The sequence below is a fragment of the Pezoporus flaviventris genome, unplaced genomic scaffold (genome assembly GCF_033815535.1).
Source record: "Pezoporus flaviventris isolate CSIRO_AGI_PZ_B2104156 unplaced genomic scaffold, CSIRO_AGI_Pfla_v1 ptg000138l, whole genome shotgun sequence".
Lineage (NCBI taxonomy): Eukaryota > Metazoa > Chordata > Aves > Psittaciformes > Psittacidae > Pezoporus > Pezoporus flaviventris.
In genome coordinates, this window is record NW_026892686.1 from 125,018 (window position 1) to 140,097 (window position 15,080).

The window sequence follows — 15,080 nt, forward strand, 5'->3', positions numbered from 1 at the left end:
ACAATTTCCCTAATGGAAAATGCTGTGTAACAGGGATGTTGAGGCTGCAGAGCAAAGTGAGAGGGAAAAGGAAACAGGAGTAGAAATGAGAGGACTGAAACAACAGAAATGAATCCGTGTATATCTTCTTTCCCCGAGTTACCCCTCTCTTTGCAGAACAGCACTGGCTTAAGGCTGTCCTACACTCCCAAGCATTGCTTTATCATTCGTCACATCACAGCCCCTGCCTTAAGTTTGCCATCAAGTTTGTACATGATCCCCTTGTCCCACAAGGTAAATAATCACCTCTCCAAATACACTGTGCGACGGCACTATTAATGGGACACCCCCACTTACACAACTGAGCCTGGAGAAGAGAAGGCTTCATAAGGGGAGACCTTAGAGCAGCTCCAGTGCCTAAAGGCTGCAGGAAACCTGGAGAGGGGCTTTGGACAAGGGCCTGTAGGGACAGGCCAAGGGGAATGGCTTGAACCTGCCAGAGGGGAGACTGAGATGAGCTCTTAGGCAGGAGCTCTTCCCTGTGAGGGTGCTGAGGCACTGGCACAGGGTGCCCAGAGAAGCTGTGGCTGCCCCATCCCTGGCAGTGCTCAAGGCCAGGTTGGACACAGGGACTTGAAGAAAGCTGCTCTAGTGGAAGGGGTCCCTGCCCATGGCAGGGGTTGGAGCTGGATGAGCTTAAGGTCTCCTCCAACCCAAACCAGTGAGGGATTCTATGATACTTGCAAGTAATGATTAGAATAGGGCACCAGGAAGTAGCCCCCAACCACCAGGCTCTACTCGACTGAGAGCTGGCCAAGAGCACAGCTCACTTTACCTGAAACACACCTTTTGAGCCCAACCTGGGAGCAAAGCCTCATCACTGGCACCATCTAGCTCCCCCCGCTGGTCAGCGGGGCTGCTTACACAAGCTTGGGGTTTGTCATAGAGGTTTTAAGGCTCTCCGTCATTGTCAAGACCTGAAAGCTGCGGATCACCAGCACATCAGAAATGGGCATGTGCTTGTTCTTGCATCAAAGAACCAACCACTGAATAGGGCCCAGTTAATTGGAAGCTGACACTTATTACGTGCAATACTCTTTATTCATCACTCCCTAAGAATGCATGGAAGAAAGCCAACTATCTCCACTGATCACTTTATGCAATGTGTGTGTAGAGAAAACCACGTTATGTGCCAGCATTAAAGCTCCACCGCAAAGAGGTGTTGAAAAGTTTCTTCCTCTGCTTGCTCCTTTTCCAGCTGGCAGATTCTTTCCTTTGCTCTTTACTGCCGAATTCCAAATGTTTTCACAAAGAGAACACCAGCTTAGTTCAATATGGAGAAAACTTACACCCTTAATGCAAGCATCACTGGATCTTCAGTTTTAAGACTATAAAGACTAAGTTTTAAGACTATCTTAAATTTTAAGACCATAAAACATTGACTGCTGTACCACAACTCCAAAGACTGAGTATTGATCTACAAGATTGTTGAGGAATATGCTGGAAATTATTGTAGATTTGAGGCATTTGATGTGCTCACAAGGAACTACAGGACAAAGAGATCCATGGCAAGACAAATCCATAAGGTTTTGGAAGAAATAACCCATTTGCTTTTTACTCCAGTGTCCAGAACTTGTTTTATATAGCTGCATTAAACCACGTCAGGACTCAAATGCTGCTTGCCCTGAATATCAGAGTTCAAAGTATACTTGAGTTCAAAGCTAGTAACATAACTTAAGTATCCCATTAAACAAGCCTTGCCTATTTACCTTACCATTAAAACTAATTGCTCCAACATTCACCACTGGTGAGCAGAGAATTTCATCACTCAGAAGATTTATTTTTGACTACTTAAGTATTTACACTCAATAATTCAGTTCAAATAAACCACCCCCTCATCCGGATGCCTTCACTTAAAACCTTATGTGATCGACAGTCTGATCTGATCGCACGTTGGTTGGTTCCATTTCCTTGCAGTGAAAGGTGCTTAATCAGTGCCCTACTTGAGATGAATGTTAATTCAAGACATAACTCTTGTGACTACTGCTTCAAGACAGTGGCATATTTTACAGTGCACCTTCAAAGTCTGCAATGGTGTGAAAAACAGGCAGGAGTGAGCAGATGAAAAGCTCCGTGTATTGCTGCAATTTATTGATGGAAGTGAAATCACAGCAGACAATTTATCTTGCTCTGCTTCAGTGCAGGAAACGGTGTCACGATGATCCTACAGAGCCAGTCATCATTTTGATTACCTGCTTAGTATCAGGAATTCAAACTGATGGGAGGATTTCTCTCACTTGAAAATGTTACTCCTCGGAGGAGTTCACTTCTGATGATTATGAGAAAATACAATTTTGGGCATTCTTCTCAGAGTGCTCAGTTTAAGGATGAAGCAAATACTTCAGAGTGCACTAGTCAAATTACAAATACCTGCTGGCAGACACACACTGTGAACTAAGTGACATCATAGAAGCAATGTCCTGAGTTTGAATATTCACTCTGAGGCCGCCTCCCTAGCTGGGAAGCACTCAGAGTCAGGATAAAATTCTTCCTTGAAGTCACCTATTTCCACTGCACTTAAAACATTGAGTGCGTAGGGATGGATTCAATGGGTCTCTCACAGGATCAAAACGTGATACTGTGACCACAAACATCTGTAATGAAATCACTGCTCCAAACCTTCACATATTGCAGGTAATAACAAGAAACACAGCAAAAAGACAAGTCTGATGCAGTCACTGAGAAACTGTTAAGAAGAGGTTCTCTGTTCCACAACTTATCTTAAAGCAGCTGGCTCCAGCACAGCAGATGCCTCACAAGTATGCAGATGTTGCAAAGGCACCTCCTCAGAGCACTGATGTCCATCTTCTTTGCAAGAACATCCTGTACCATAGGGAGAGTGAGGTGTGGGATGCCTCATTTCATTTATGGTGGCTAAATGAGAATCCCAACTTCATTTGTCCATTTCACAGAACCATGGAATGGTTTGGGTTGGAAAAAAGCTTAAGCTCATCCAGTTCCAACCCCTGACATAGGCAGGGACACCTCCCACTAGAGCAGCTTGCTCCAAGCCCCTGTGTCCAACCTGGCCTTGAACACTGCCAGGGATTTTTGTAGCTATCTCCTAATTTAAAGTATTCTTTGTACCAAACCCATATCAAGTATGTAACCTTTTACATCAGTGAAAAGACTCAATTTATCCAGCAGCCTCCCATGAACATCTTCCAGAATACACTTCACAGAATATAGCAAAAAATAAAACAGCATCACATACCAGAATAAATAGATCCACTTCCACCCACAACTTAGAACCGCAGAAAGACTAAGCCATTACATTTGCTTTTATAGGAACATTTATTAACTCATTGAATTAGAAATTCTTTGGAAAAGCACTCACCAGAAGATAAGCTTTAACATACAAATATCTGTTCTCTTCCCTAATCCTGCATCACAAAGAATTACTGAAATTGCTTTGACTTACTATTTAATTCAATGAGGGCCACACGGTCCTAGGCACAGACCTCTTGTAGGTGACTCAACCCCTTAAAACACACTATCCTCACAGAAAGGATACCTAGAGACAGTCCACAAGCGTACTGCACTTTTCCAGTGAGAGAATACAATGCTTTAGAAGAAAGATTTAGGTTCTGAGATGTACATCAAAGCAGACCAATGGCTCTTCTATGTAAAGAAGTAATTACCAGATGGAAGTGCCTTTAAAAATACCTATGGCTGATTTCTAGGCAAAAAATAAGAAATCATTTCCAAGGAAAAGCAACAACAAAAGAGTAGTGAAGCCACAGGCACGTACTCCATAGGCACAGATCAAAGGGCTTCAAAAATGAAGGCAGAAGAACGTGCGTTTTGCAGCCTGTGATTGTATCCACCATGTCCATAAACCACCTCAGACACCTACGTCATTCCTGGAGCTTCAGGTATGCTGTAATTAAAGCCTAAAGCTCAAATCATTGTTCCCTGCCCCCCAATTTCTAGGCATATCTAGAGGGGAGGTTGGAACTAGATGATCTATAAAGTCCTTTCCAACCCAAACCAGTCTATGATTCTATGATCATGCGCTTAAATGATGATCCAAACTCAAGTATGCAATAAGTCAGCCAAGGGAACAACCCTAATAAACCCGAGTACGTAATAACCCTACATCTAATAAGCTGTAAACTGGAACTCTACAATTAAGACTTCACATCTAGGACTTCAATCCCCTCACGTCTCAAACATCAGAGCACAGCAGCACATCCTAGATGCGCTCACAGGCTCTAGCCACAGCGAAACCTCACTGTCAGCCCAACAGCTCTGACCTGTTCAATGCTATGGAACAGATATGCAAATTCATATGCTAAATCTAGACTTGAAACATCCGCTGGTGTTATCTGCTGAAGTAGCTATTTTGTCTTTTTTGGGTATTATTTTGGCATTATCTTGCTGTTAGCATGTTCCTATTTTAGTTTTCTCTCTCATTTCTGTGACTGCAAATAGCTTGAAAAGCAGAGGCTAAATCTCTACAGAAAAGAAGAGCAGACTGATCTTGCTACAGGCTGTGCAAAGAACATGGAAAGTTCCATCCTTTAGCTGAATTGTCATTAATTTCACTTTCTAAAGGCAAAACTTGGTTATACAAAACACATCTGTATCATCCTGCATTCAATGCCATTTGCTCAGATGCCTAAAAAACCACCTGCACTCCCTCAAGGGAGCAGGTTGGAAACTTTTAGCTGCACCACTAAATGCTTCTCAAAAGGGGGGTGAAACTGCAGATACCCACCCTCCTGTTCAGTGATCCTGGTAGCTTGTTCACAACTCAGGAAGCAAACAGCAAATGCAGCTTCAGAGCACTGCCCAAGCGCTCCTGCAGCCGCAACTCCTCTTCCCAACCCCAACCTCCTTCAGCTGAAAGGAAAAAAGCCCTTTTAATCTTCAAAGCATGGCCACGAGTCAACCTCCAACTTAGCCCACTTCTAATTTTCTCTTTAATTATCCAGTTGGGAGAGTTGTGCCCCCCCTTGCTCCATGACCTTTCACTCCTCCATGGTTATTCCAGTAAGTCTTTCCTGGGAATAATCAGCAAGTTGCTACCACTCACACAGGAAACGTTTCAAGGCTTCCAAGCGCTGAGGGGGAGAGGCAGCATGATTCTTCATGTGCTCTGGTGCGGGCAGCTCTGCTGTTGGTACACAGCACCCTCAGTTCTGCAGGCCAAGGATCTTTGGGCTTCAGACCACTGATTGCTCCGAGCACAATCCGAGCACATTGGCTCAAATAGCAAGGAGCATGCCAGGCTTTAGAGCCCTCAGGTCCTTACCTAGAGCCAACCCCCAAAACAGCAAGAGAATTGATTTCTGAACCTGGCAAAAGGAAGAGCACAAGCAGATCATCCGTTGGTGCCACAGAGCAATAATAAGTGCTATTATTAATTATATGAGCAATAGTCGGTGTTATTATTATACTAGCAACATTACCACTATTATAACTACCGATAACTGTTGACCAACTGGTTTGTCCCATGAGTTTTGGTCACTAAGCACAGTTTGGTTTCCCATAGCCATGGGGAAAAATTAAGTCATTATTGCCATTAAAGAGTTTGAAGTTAAACCAACCCTACTTATTCTACTTTCAAGTTAAACCAGCACTACTTACTCTCTGCCCACATCCTAAACAACTGTACCCAGCCCTGCATTTGACTGACACCCATTAAGCCGGCCAATTACTAACTTACTCATTTCCCAACGAGCCTGGAAGTGTTTCTAGACACAGGTCTGTGCTTACCCAGACTTGCTGCTGAACTTCCTGTACTTGCAGGCAGGCTGAGGTGAAAGTGTTCACACACACGTCTATCACGATCTGCTTCCTCATAAACATGCATTCTACATCTTACTCATAGCTTCAGGAGTTAACGTGACGCCACTGGTCCAGTCCTCTGACTCCACAGGGACAAGGAGGAGAGCCAGGAGGTGACTAGGACATGTTGAAACCCTGCTGACACCTAACCTGTACGTCACATAACACGTTACCACACGGAGTTGCAAGTTGTAATTCAGTCCAAAAGCTTTGAAGATTTCCCCCCATACATTAGCAGTTAATTAAGAATGCATTAAATTATATGTTAATGCATTAAACATCCCTGCAAGCAACAAAACTGTTCCAGGAGGCTCAGTGAATTTTTCTCCAACTGAAGGGACAGGAATGGGAACAGTTCCCTTAACACCAAACTGACTGCTCAGGAAAAGCACAAGGGATTGTGTAGTGACAGGACAAGGGGTGATAGGCTCAAACTGAAACAAGGGAAGTTCAGGTTGGAGATAAGGCAGAAGCTCTTCCCTGTGAGGGTGCTGAGGCGCTGACACAGGGTGCCCAGAGAAGCTGTGGCTGCCCCATCCCTGGCAGTGCTCAAGGCCAGGTTGGACACAGGGGCTTGGAGCAAGCTGCTCTAGTGGAAGGTGTCCCTGCCCGCGGCAGGGGTTGGAGCTGGATGAGCTTTAAGGTCCCTTTCAACTCAAACCATTCCATGCTTCTATGAAACTATAATATTTTGACAGAGTTCACATTACTTTCAATAATCAACCATAGTTTATTGAAGAAAAGCTTTATCTTTCCAGCAAGACACACCTTCTACAAGAAAGTATTTCGGCCACACTTAGCTCAACACTTCTTTGCGATTTTTGCCAGCAACACAACCCTTTTTTTCACCAATATACTCGGGTTTCAATATTGTATCTTCCTGGCTCCCTCATCTTCGCGCTCTTTTGCAGATGGCTGCATGGCACTACTTTAAAAGAAAATAATCACAATTATTCTTGCTTAATTGGCATCCCTTAACATGCAGGAATTCTTTGCTGCTGCTATTTGGAATAACATCATTTAGGCACACATTTTGCCCTCAAACCAAATTACCCACTTGAATAATTAAGCGGAGGAAAGACCAACATACACTTTGAAGGTAGCCACATGCTGTGCTGCCTCCACAATACACCTCTTACCTGCCATTCAACAAAACATCCTCTGTCACAACAGCCCCCAGAACAATAACAGGAGTGTAATTCCTGTTGCCTTAACACACTCTGTGCACTCTTCTGTGTCTACAATTCAGTGGGCTCCCACAGCAAGAACAGGTCTCCTAACTGAGAGTAAAAATCAGGCTGATCATGAATCTTTACCAAACCCAAAGAGCCAAGGAGGAGAGCTCAGACAACACTTGGGGTTTCGACTCATTCATACTAACAAACTTAACAGAAGGCTCCACTGACAGCTTTGCTTCATTCAACTGTGCCTTATTAGGCATCTTCATGAAAAGCATTAAATGTGTTTGATCCCTTCCAGAGAAGAGTAAGGCTCATTAGCAATGGATGTTTACAAGTACCCAGGGCTCGAGATTACAGGAGTTCTTCCCTGTCTGCACAAGGGCCTTTTTAGAGCTCTGTTTTCACCAGAAGGATCATGTATTGTCTCGGAAGGAGCTCAAGCTTTATCCTTTGCCTTTTCTGCTCTTTGCAAACAAGGCACACTGACAATGAAAACAGGGGCTCATCCAAAAGCCTTGTAAAAGCCACCTCAGTTTATAGACTTCAGAATGTACCCTCCAGTCCAGGAAAATTCAAGCCATAAGGGCAGTCAGTACTAGAGATTATTATTTATACCAAGCCAGATTTGATGTTTTCTGTTGTGAAATGAACATGGCACAAATTGAGCTGTTCCCATTCAATTTCCAGTTTCTGACTAGAGCAAATACAAAACATGGCAGTGTTCAAGGCCAGGTTGGACACAGGGGCTTGGAGCAACCTCCTCTAGTGGAAGGTGTCCCTACCTGTGGCAGGGGGTTGGAGCTGGAAGAGCTTTAAGTCCCTTACAACCATCCTATCATGAAATACATAGATATACCATTTTACTACAACAAAATCACAACACTTGGGTATATAACAATAAAAGTTATTATACTGATAACAAGTATTATGCACAGCATAACCTCCTAAATTCTGCACAAAAAATTACATGGTACCCATGCAAAATACACAGTTCTAATATCAGCAAAGGGCTGATAACTGTTATTGTTCCCATATATGAAAGGGCACAGAACAGCATGAGAATACTGCAGTTATATCTTGGGGTCTGATCCTGCAGAATAGGACCCTGCAGCTCCCATTTCCTTCTCATCACTCTGAATCCCAGTAATGCCTTAGGTTTGGCCTTTATACAATGCAGTGCTCCTCAGGAAATCAATCATACTCCTTAAGCTTTTAGCACAAACTCCAGCCGGTTCAAATATGACCAAGTAAATGCTTCCATACCAGGAACATCTCCTCAGCTTTCAGGAACAACTCATTTTATATAAAATATGAAGAAGAAAAGCTGCTGTAACTTGTGAAGCTATTGGTGCTTCACCACCTGAAGGCCCAGGGATGGGTTTTCTTTGGTAAGGGTCTGAATACAGGATTCTCCACACAAAGAGCAAGTCATAAACAGAGGGCAAGATTGATGAATTTATGACTTATATCTCCTGTCACAGGGATTCAAAGACCCCCTGGAACATCCAACCTGATCACAGCACAGTCCATTAAGTGCTATCAGCACTGGGTCACTTCCATTTTATTCAGCCCACAGAATAACTTTGCAGCCCAGCATTTTATTTCCATTCCAAGCTTCCCAACAAGAAGTGAAATTCCTGGTGTGGAGCCACATACCCTTCTCTAGGAGATACTCTTCATGACCATGAATACTCATAAGAATACATACACACTGTTTTCTTTAAGGGCACAACAAAAGAGCACACCGAGCTTCAATACAAGATGATACAGGTAAGTGATAAAGGGAACAAGGGCAGGAAAAAAGAAACTCTTTAGGTAGCTAGCTACTTCTGTGCTAGAAAAGTAAAGATATGCTTAATGCCCCAGCATTGCTTTCCAGTTGCTACCACCAGCTCAACAATAGCATCCAGAGCACTGGGATAAACTCACTAACAGCACATTAACTGCCTCATCATATAAACACAGCTAACAGCACACTTAGGAAAGCAGTGTTTAAGGCACCTTCCTATTAAAGCTTCCAAACTGCACTTTATTCTCCTAACTTTTACAATCTTACAAGCTACTAACAGCCAGCACACCACTAAAATGGCCTTGTTGCCTGAGGCTGCCATTTCACAGCCATGCAAAATCAAGAGGAAATCCCCATTCCTCAGATTTAGAGCCCAAACTCCTCAAAGCATCCCCAGGTGAGGTTAATGCCCAGGAATGTGAGTGCAGAACCCCCGCCTCCAAGTGGCTTTTTACTTCCTTTCCTGCACTGCTGTCCACCAGCAGCCTGAGAATGCTTCAGCTGAATGACACAAGCACTGCAATATTAAATATAAATTCAGACAACAAATTTGGGGGACATGGAGCCATTTGAGAGCCATTCGGTGACTCACAGCATTGCAAAACAGCCCAACCAAAATATAACAGTGAGTCAATCTCTCCCTCATCGTTTCGACTAATTTGAGCCCATACTTGAAGCAGTTTTAATCTGAAGCATAAAGGAGTGCTGAATGAAAACAGGCCCTTTTAGCACAAAGGAGGTGACAAAGGAATGCTGGTTCAATCTAAATGCACATGAACTTCGGTTATTGCTTTCATGCCACACGGAGCCTACAAGTTCAGGAATACTCACAGGTACTGCACTGCTAGTAAGAGCTCCTCCAGCTCTTACAACCCGACTAATCTGCTCCTAAAAACACAACGATCAGAGCTTGTGTTCTCCGGCACTTTGCTGACACAAATAAAAGCAAAACATCATTCAAAGGAGCAAGATCCATCAGGCTCCACAATACACAAGCTAAACCCCAGCTATACCATCATCACCCATAGAATCATAGAATGGTTAGGGTTGGAAAGGACCTTAAGATCATTCAGCTCCAATCCCCCTGCCATGGGCAGGGACACCTCACACTAAACCATGCCACCCAAGGCTCTGTCCAACCTGGCCTTGGACACACTTAGCAATACACATTGATTTTATTACATGCTTATCAACACAGGTTTGGGGGAATAAAGCATTCTGGCTGCCTGAACGTGGTGAGAAGAAACTCTGGAAATTCCCCTTCCCAGAACAGAGCAAAGTTTATTCTCTCCTGAAGCAGTTTTCTTTTTAATATAAAAGAAAATCAAACTGAAGACCAGCCACTTGGCTGGTGCATTTCCACCCCACCATAACTACCACTTTCATCTTCTGGCCTGAGAGCTGAGACACACAGAGATTTAGATCATAGAATGTCTAATTATAAACCCATTAAAAGACTAGATTTACAATTACCTCGAGCCTCCTCTGCACATCAAATGGAGTTGTCAGATAGGAACAAAGAGTATTTCAATCTCTTCCCCCCCCCCCCCCCCCAAACATGTGCTTTGGGATTCCCTTAGGACAGCCTCGATGGCCAACTGGTCTTTCCCAAACCAAAAAGCCCAACTCTATCCTGGGGCCATGGCACAGCCAAGACGACCAGAGCTCTCTGCAAGGCCCAAGGTGACTGATGATTCACTGTCTGCTACACCCGTGACAACACTGAGTACCATAAAACCCAGGTTCATCCAACCTCTGAGCACGCGCTGGATGAGAACACGGTGGGAGCTGCACGGGGTGTCACAGGCACGCTGGATTCTGATGCCATACACATTGTTATTGCTATGTTTGGCAAAAAAAAAAAAAGGCCAAGATTAACGTTGAGAGCAAGGAATAAAACCAGAGCAGGAGACCCCTTAACCAGAAGGCTAGTTCTCCCTCCTACTTCATTCCTCCACCAAGTGCCAGCAGTGTTTCAACAGCCCAGTTCCCTTTCCCAAGGAGGTGTTCTGAGTTCTACCTATTTCATGGCCAAATTACCATGGCAAGAAATCCACGTTTAGATTCATCGCTAAGAGAAGAACACTCAAGCAGCAGACCTTTCCTCCCCGTAACCTGGAAATGGCCAAATACCAGCAAGTTGCCTTCAAATAAACATTGTCAGAAAGACAGCTCATAACAACTAAAAATATTTAGCAATAAAGAAAACACGCTCCCCAGCTCTGACGGGAGCATGATGTGTTAGCACGATGACTTCGTGCACTTCACCCCTGGGAACGGCCGGAGAACATGGCAAACAGCCTTCATTTGAAATGATTTACTTCATTCCTTTACTCATCCTAACTGTCAATATTTTCTTCCTGCAGCTTTTGAGTAAAATAAAGCCCACTGTAACTGCTGTCAGACCATTCCATGACCACTGTGACTCATAAATAAGAACACTTGATGCAAATAGATTGTTCCAGCAATACGAGAACCATCATCTTCAATGGAAGAAAAACCATTCTCTGCGTTTTCTCTCGTATGGATGAATGCATAAAGGTTTTGGAAAGTAAAATAAATCTCTTGAAGTGGCCCACAGAATCTTTTTGGGCTTGAGTTTTCTTTCTGTTTTTCTTTCATGGTTCACAGATGCACTGACAGGAAGAGCTACAGCAGAGTAAGATCTTCCAAAAACCATCTGGTGTGAGACACCAATTTGTAACCTGCTATCAACTGGACCAGCTCCGAATGTATCAGTTGTCTTACCCCTGTACACACAAGGATCAGAAGAGGTTAACTGCTGACATTCAGAGCAGCTTAACAGCCACTCCTGGAGGAGCTCATACTGAAGATGGGTAACGGTTCACCCATTTAGTTTTTCAAGTCTCCAATCAACCTTAACAGCACAACAAAACCACTTCATAGCACAATAAGAAAGTTCATTACATTGAGGAAGTTGACAGATTCGGCTACCTCAGGAAATAAAAACCAAACAAAACCCAAGATACAAACTGACAGCACCAAAGAAAGAAAACTCGACTTGGTTTAGTTTAAAAACCTTTGAACTGCAGACAAATCCCTGACCCCACTGAGCGGGTACCAGCACCACCGAGGGGTCACTGCAGGGCTGGGAGCGCACAACCAGTGATGGATGGGGGCTGCTTAAATTGGTGCTGCCACCAAAGGAAACAGTCACCAACCCGCAGCCCAAATTACTATTTGAAAAGCTGGTTTTCCTTCAGATTTGTTGCTGTGCTAAAGATGCAGAAGGAGCAAGAGGCCCATATTCAGAGAACCCCATTTCCACCCAGCTCCTTACATCTGGTTGAACCAAGAGCCATGTGCCTTGAGAAAGTTCACCAAATCTAAGCCTAGCTAAGAGCAGGGCTTACAGACAAGAGACAGACTGGGATGGATGTTAAACCATATGAGCTCGGTCTGTTAAGGAACAGCAGGAGCACAACCCGCCCTTGAGAATCGCACTCTTAACTCCTTCCCTTATCCCCAGGGGTCTGACAAGACATTTTCAACTCCTATTTGCATCTTTACTAAAGCCAAAGGCTTGTTTAAATCCATGATAAAAATCTCAGTTTAACCTCAGCCCAAGGCTGGATTTGTTTCAATGCATCTCCATGTTAATACTGCTCTACTTCCAAGCTATCTGGATGATGACTCGAAGCTGGGAGTAGGGTTGTAAGGGGCTCATCAACTACTAATCCAAGCGTTCTACGTATCTCAGGGATTATTTTCCAGTTTACTAACCTGAGCTCCTTGTTGCAATAATCCTTTATCTATAGCGAAATCACCAGGCAGATCAAGGTGTGCAGCTCTGGCACTGCGCAACACATCAGCAGCTCATCCCTCCAGCATTTGTCCTGCTTCTCCACTAGGTTTTACAGCCTGCACCAAACTCCAGCTGCCAGCAAAACCACTACCCAAAGCAGCTATTTCTTTAAGCTTAAACTGGGTAATTTGAAGCTTGTTGAAGGCTGGCAACGCGAGGATAGAGGTATTAAGCTCCCTGTCAAAACAGAACAGTCGGTGGTTTTATTTCAGCTGGTCAAGTTCAGCAGCAACAGGGAGCAGAGCACTTACCTGGCACTGAACTCGAGCCAGCTGCATGGGGCAAGTGATAAGATGGGAAAAAATTAACACTCAAGGTCTTTACCTTGTGTTCAATACATCTGGGGAGTTCCCTTTCCTGCAGGAACCTCTGCCTGCAGCTCCCTTTGGGGGCCAGCCCCTGCCTGCACTTGCCTGCTGAAGGTAAAGGATGGGGTGTGTGGGACCCCTTTAACTGCACTGAGTCTGCCCAGTCTATGGGATGACAACGATGGCTCGAAAAGGAAAGGACAGGAATGGAGCTGTGCAAGCCTCTGCCTGCATCCTCATCCTTCATGAAGAAAGGCAAAAGCCACTCACAACAGCAATGCATGCTCTAGGTAGGTAGATGTTACCCATTAAGCAAGGGAAACCTCACTGAAGGCTTTCGCCAAGCTTTGTTCAGACATTTTTCTGCGCTACCTCCATCACTTATTGCTACCCAAAATGTACCTTAAAACAAAAGAAAGCCACATGCGATATGGGTCTTGAAAAACAACAACAACAAAAAAAAAAGGCAGAAAATAGAAATATTTATTGCTGCGATTTGCCCTCGGGAAAAAGAAATAAAAAAAACACAAAAAATGCCCCCAAATATCACCACCACCCCCCCCAAAAAAAAAAAAAAAGAAAAAACCCCAAATAAATAAATGAAAAGGGGGTTAAAAAACCACCACCTCAAAGCGCATCACGAGAACGGGATCAGAGAAGAAAGCGTGGCCACCCCTTCAGGACCAGGGAAGAATTAACCTGCATTTCTCCATCCCAATTGCGAGCTTGCGGCTCTGCCACCCATTTTGTGTCGGATTAAACACATAAAATAACAATAATGACAGGAAAAAAAAACCAAACCAAACCAAAACCCAGCCGATAACAGCAGGCCCCGCAGGCTTCCCCCCTCAGGCATCCCCCATGCCCAGGTAGGTGCCCCCCTTTCCCCTCCGCCCAAGGCGGGCTGCGGGCTCCGCCGAGCCGGGGAACTCCGGCCCGGAGCCCACGGGGAAGGTTTAAAATAGAAGTAAGAGAAATAAAAAGGGAGAGGAGGAGCGGCACGGCCGGCGCCGAGCCCCGCGGCCAAGGTGAAGGGCGGCCGGGCAACATGGTGGGAGGCTGCCGGGGAGCCCCGACCCCACCTCCCCGTGAGGAGGAAGGGGCGAGCCGCGTTCGTGTGGGGATGGAGGGCGGCTCTCCGGCTGGGGCGGGATGGAGGTGACAGCGAACGGCAGCGGTGACCGCGGCGGGCTGAGGGGAGAGCGGTGCCCGCGGGGGAAGGCACCGGCGAGGCTGCCAGCCTCCATGCGGCGGCATCTCTCCCCCTGCGGAAGGAGGAAGGGGACGGGCTCACCTGCCATAGCGGGCTGAGTGAGGGCGGCAATGGCGCTGCGGGCTGCGGCTCCGCTCGGGCGGCAGCGGCGAGTGCGGCGAGGCCGGGGCGGCCCCGGCAGGCAGAGCACGGGGCGGGGCGGGCCGGGCCCTGCTCCGCCCCCGACAAGATGGCGCCCGCCGCCCACCCTTCTCCCGTCAGGGCCCTGCTGTCATGGCGGCACCGGGCGGTGAGGAGGGACCCGTGGCGAGGCTTCAACCGCGGGGGGCTTTGTCTGTGGGGGTCCTTCCTCAACCCCCAGGAAGATGGCGCTTGGTTGGTGTCACCACAGGCGGCCATGGCCCTTCCTGAGGTTTGGTGTTTTCGGGTTGGGTTTTCTGTTCCCCTCTGGAAAAATCCATCGTTTATAGTAGGAGGGTGAGCTTAGGGGGGGCAAAAAGCAGTTGATTCTGCCCCAAAAACGGCACCTCCACCGCACACGTCCCTCTAGCCTCACATCTCGGTTTAGTGAGCTTTCAACAGGGATCGCTCACCAGCACATGGGTTGAGTGTTCCCCGTACCCCGTAGCGACGATGGGCACGGCCTCCCACAGCCCGAAATCCCCAGTGGGGTCTGATAACATCAACTCGCTCTAAGTTGGCTTCTGCCCTTTCCAGTAGGTGCAGTTCTCACATGTGCCAAGAGCTGAACCTTGGGGCACTTGGTGCTTTTCTGGGAAGCCAGAGCTGGGCCCCCTTTCTACCTCCTTTCTGCCTCTGTTCTGCCTCCTTTCTGCCTGCTTTCTACCTCCTTTCTACCTGCTTTATACCTCCTTTCTGCCTCCATTCTGTGTCCTTTCTGCCTCCATTCTGTGTCCTTTCTGCCTCCTTT

At 45.9% G+C, this 15,080-nt stretch overlaps 2 protein-coding genes across 2 annotated transcripts in view; one reads left to right on the plus strand and one right to left on the minus strand.

Annotated features, from left to right (window-relative positions):
* The window catches only part of SLC23A2 (solute carrier family 23 member 2), a 54,123-nt gene extending 39,756 nt beyond the window's left edge, over positions 1–14,367 (minus strand). The window contains exon 1 of the mRNA XM_061478991.1: positions 14,231–14,367. The gene's annotated coding sequence lies outside the window, so the exon portion shown is untranslated. The remainder of the gene's footprint in view (positions 1–14,230) is intronic.
* CDS2 (CDP-diacylglycerol synthase 2) overlaps positions 1–15,080 on the plus strand; it is a 165,507-nt gene that overhangs the window by 108,153 nt on the left and 42,274 nt on the right. The gene's annotated exons all lie outside the window — the stretch shown is intronic.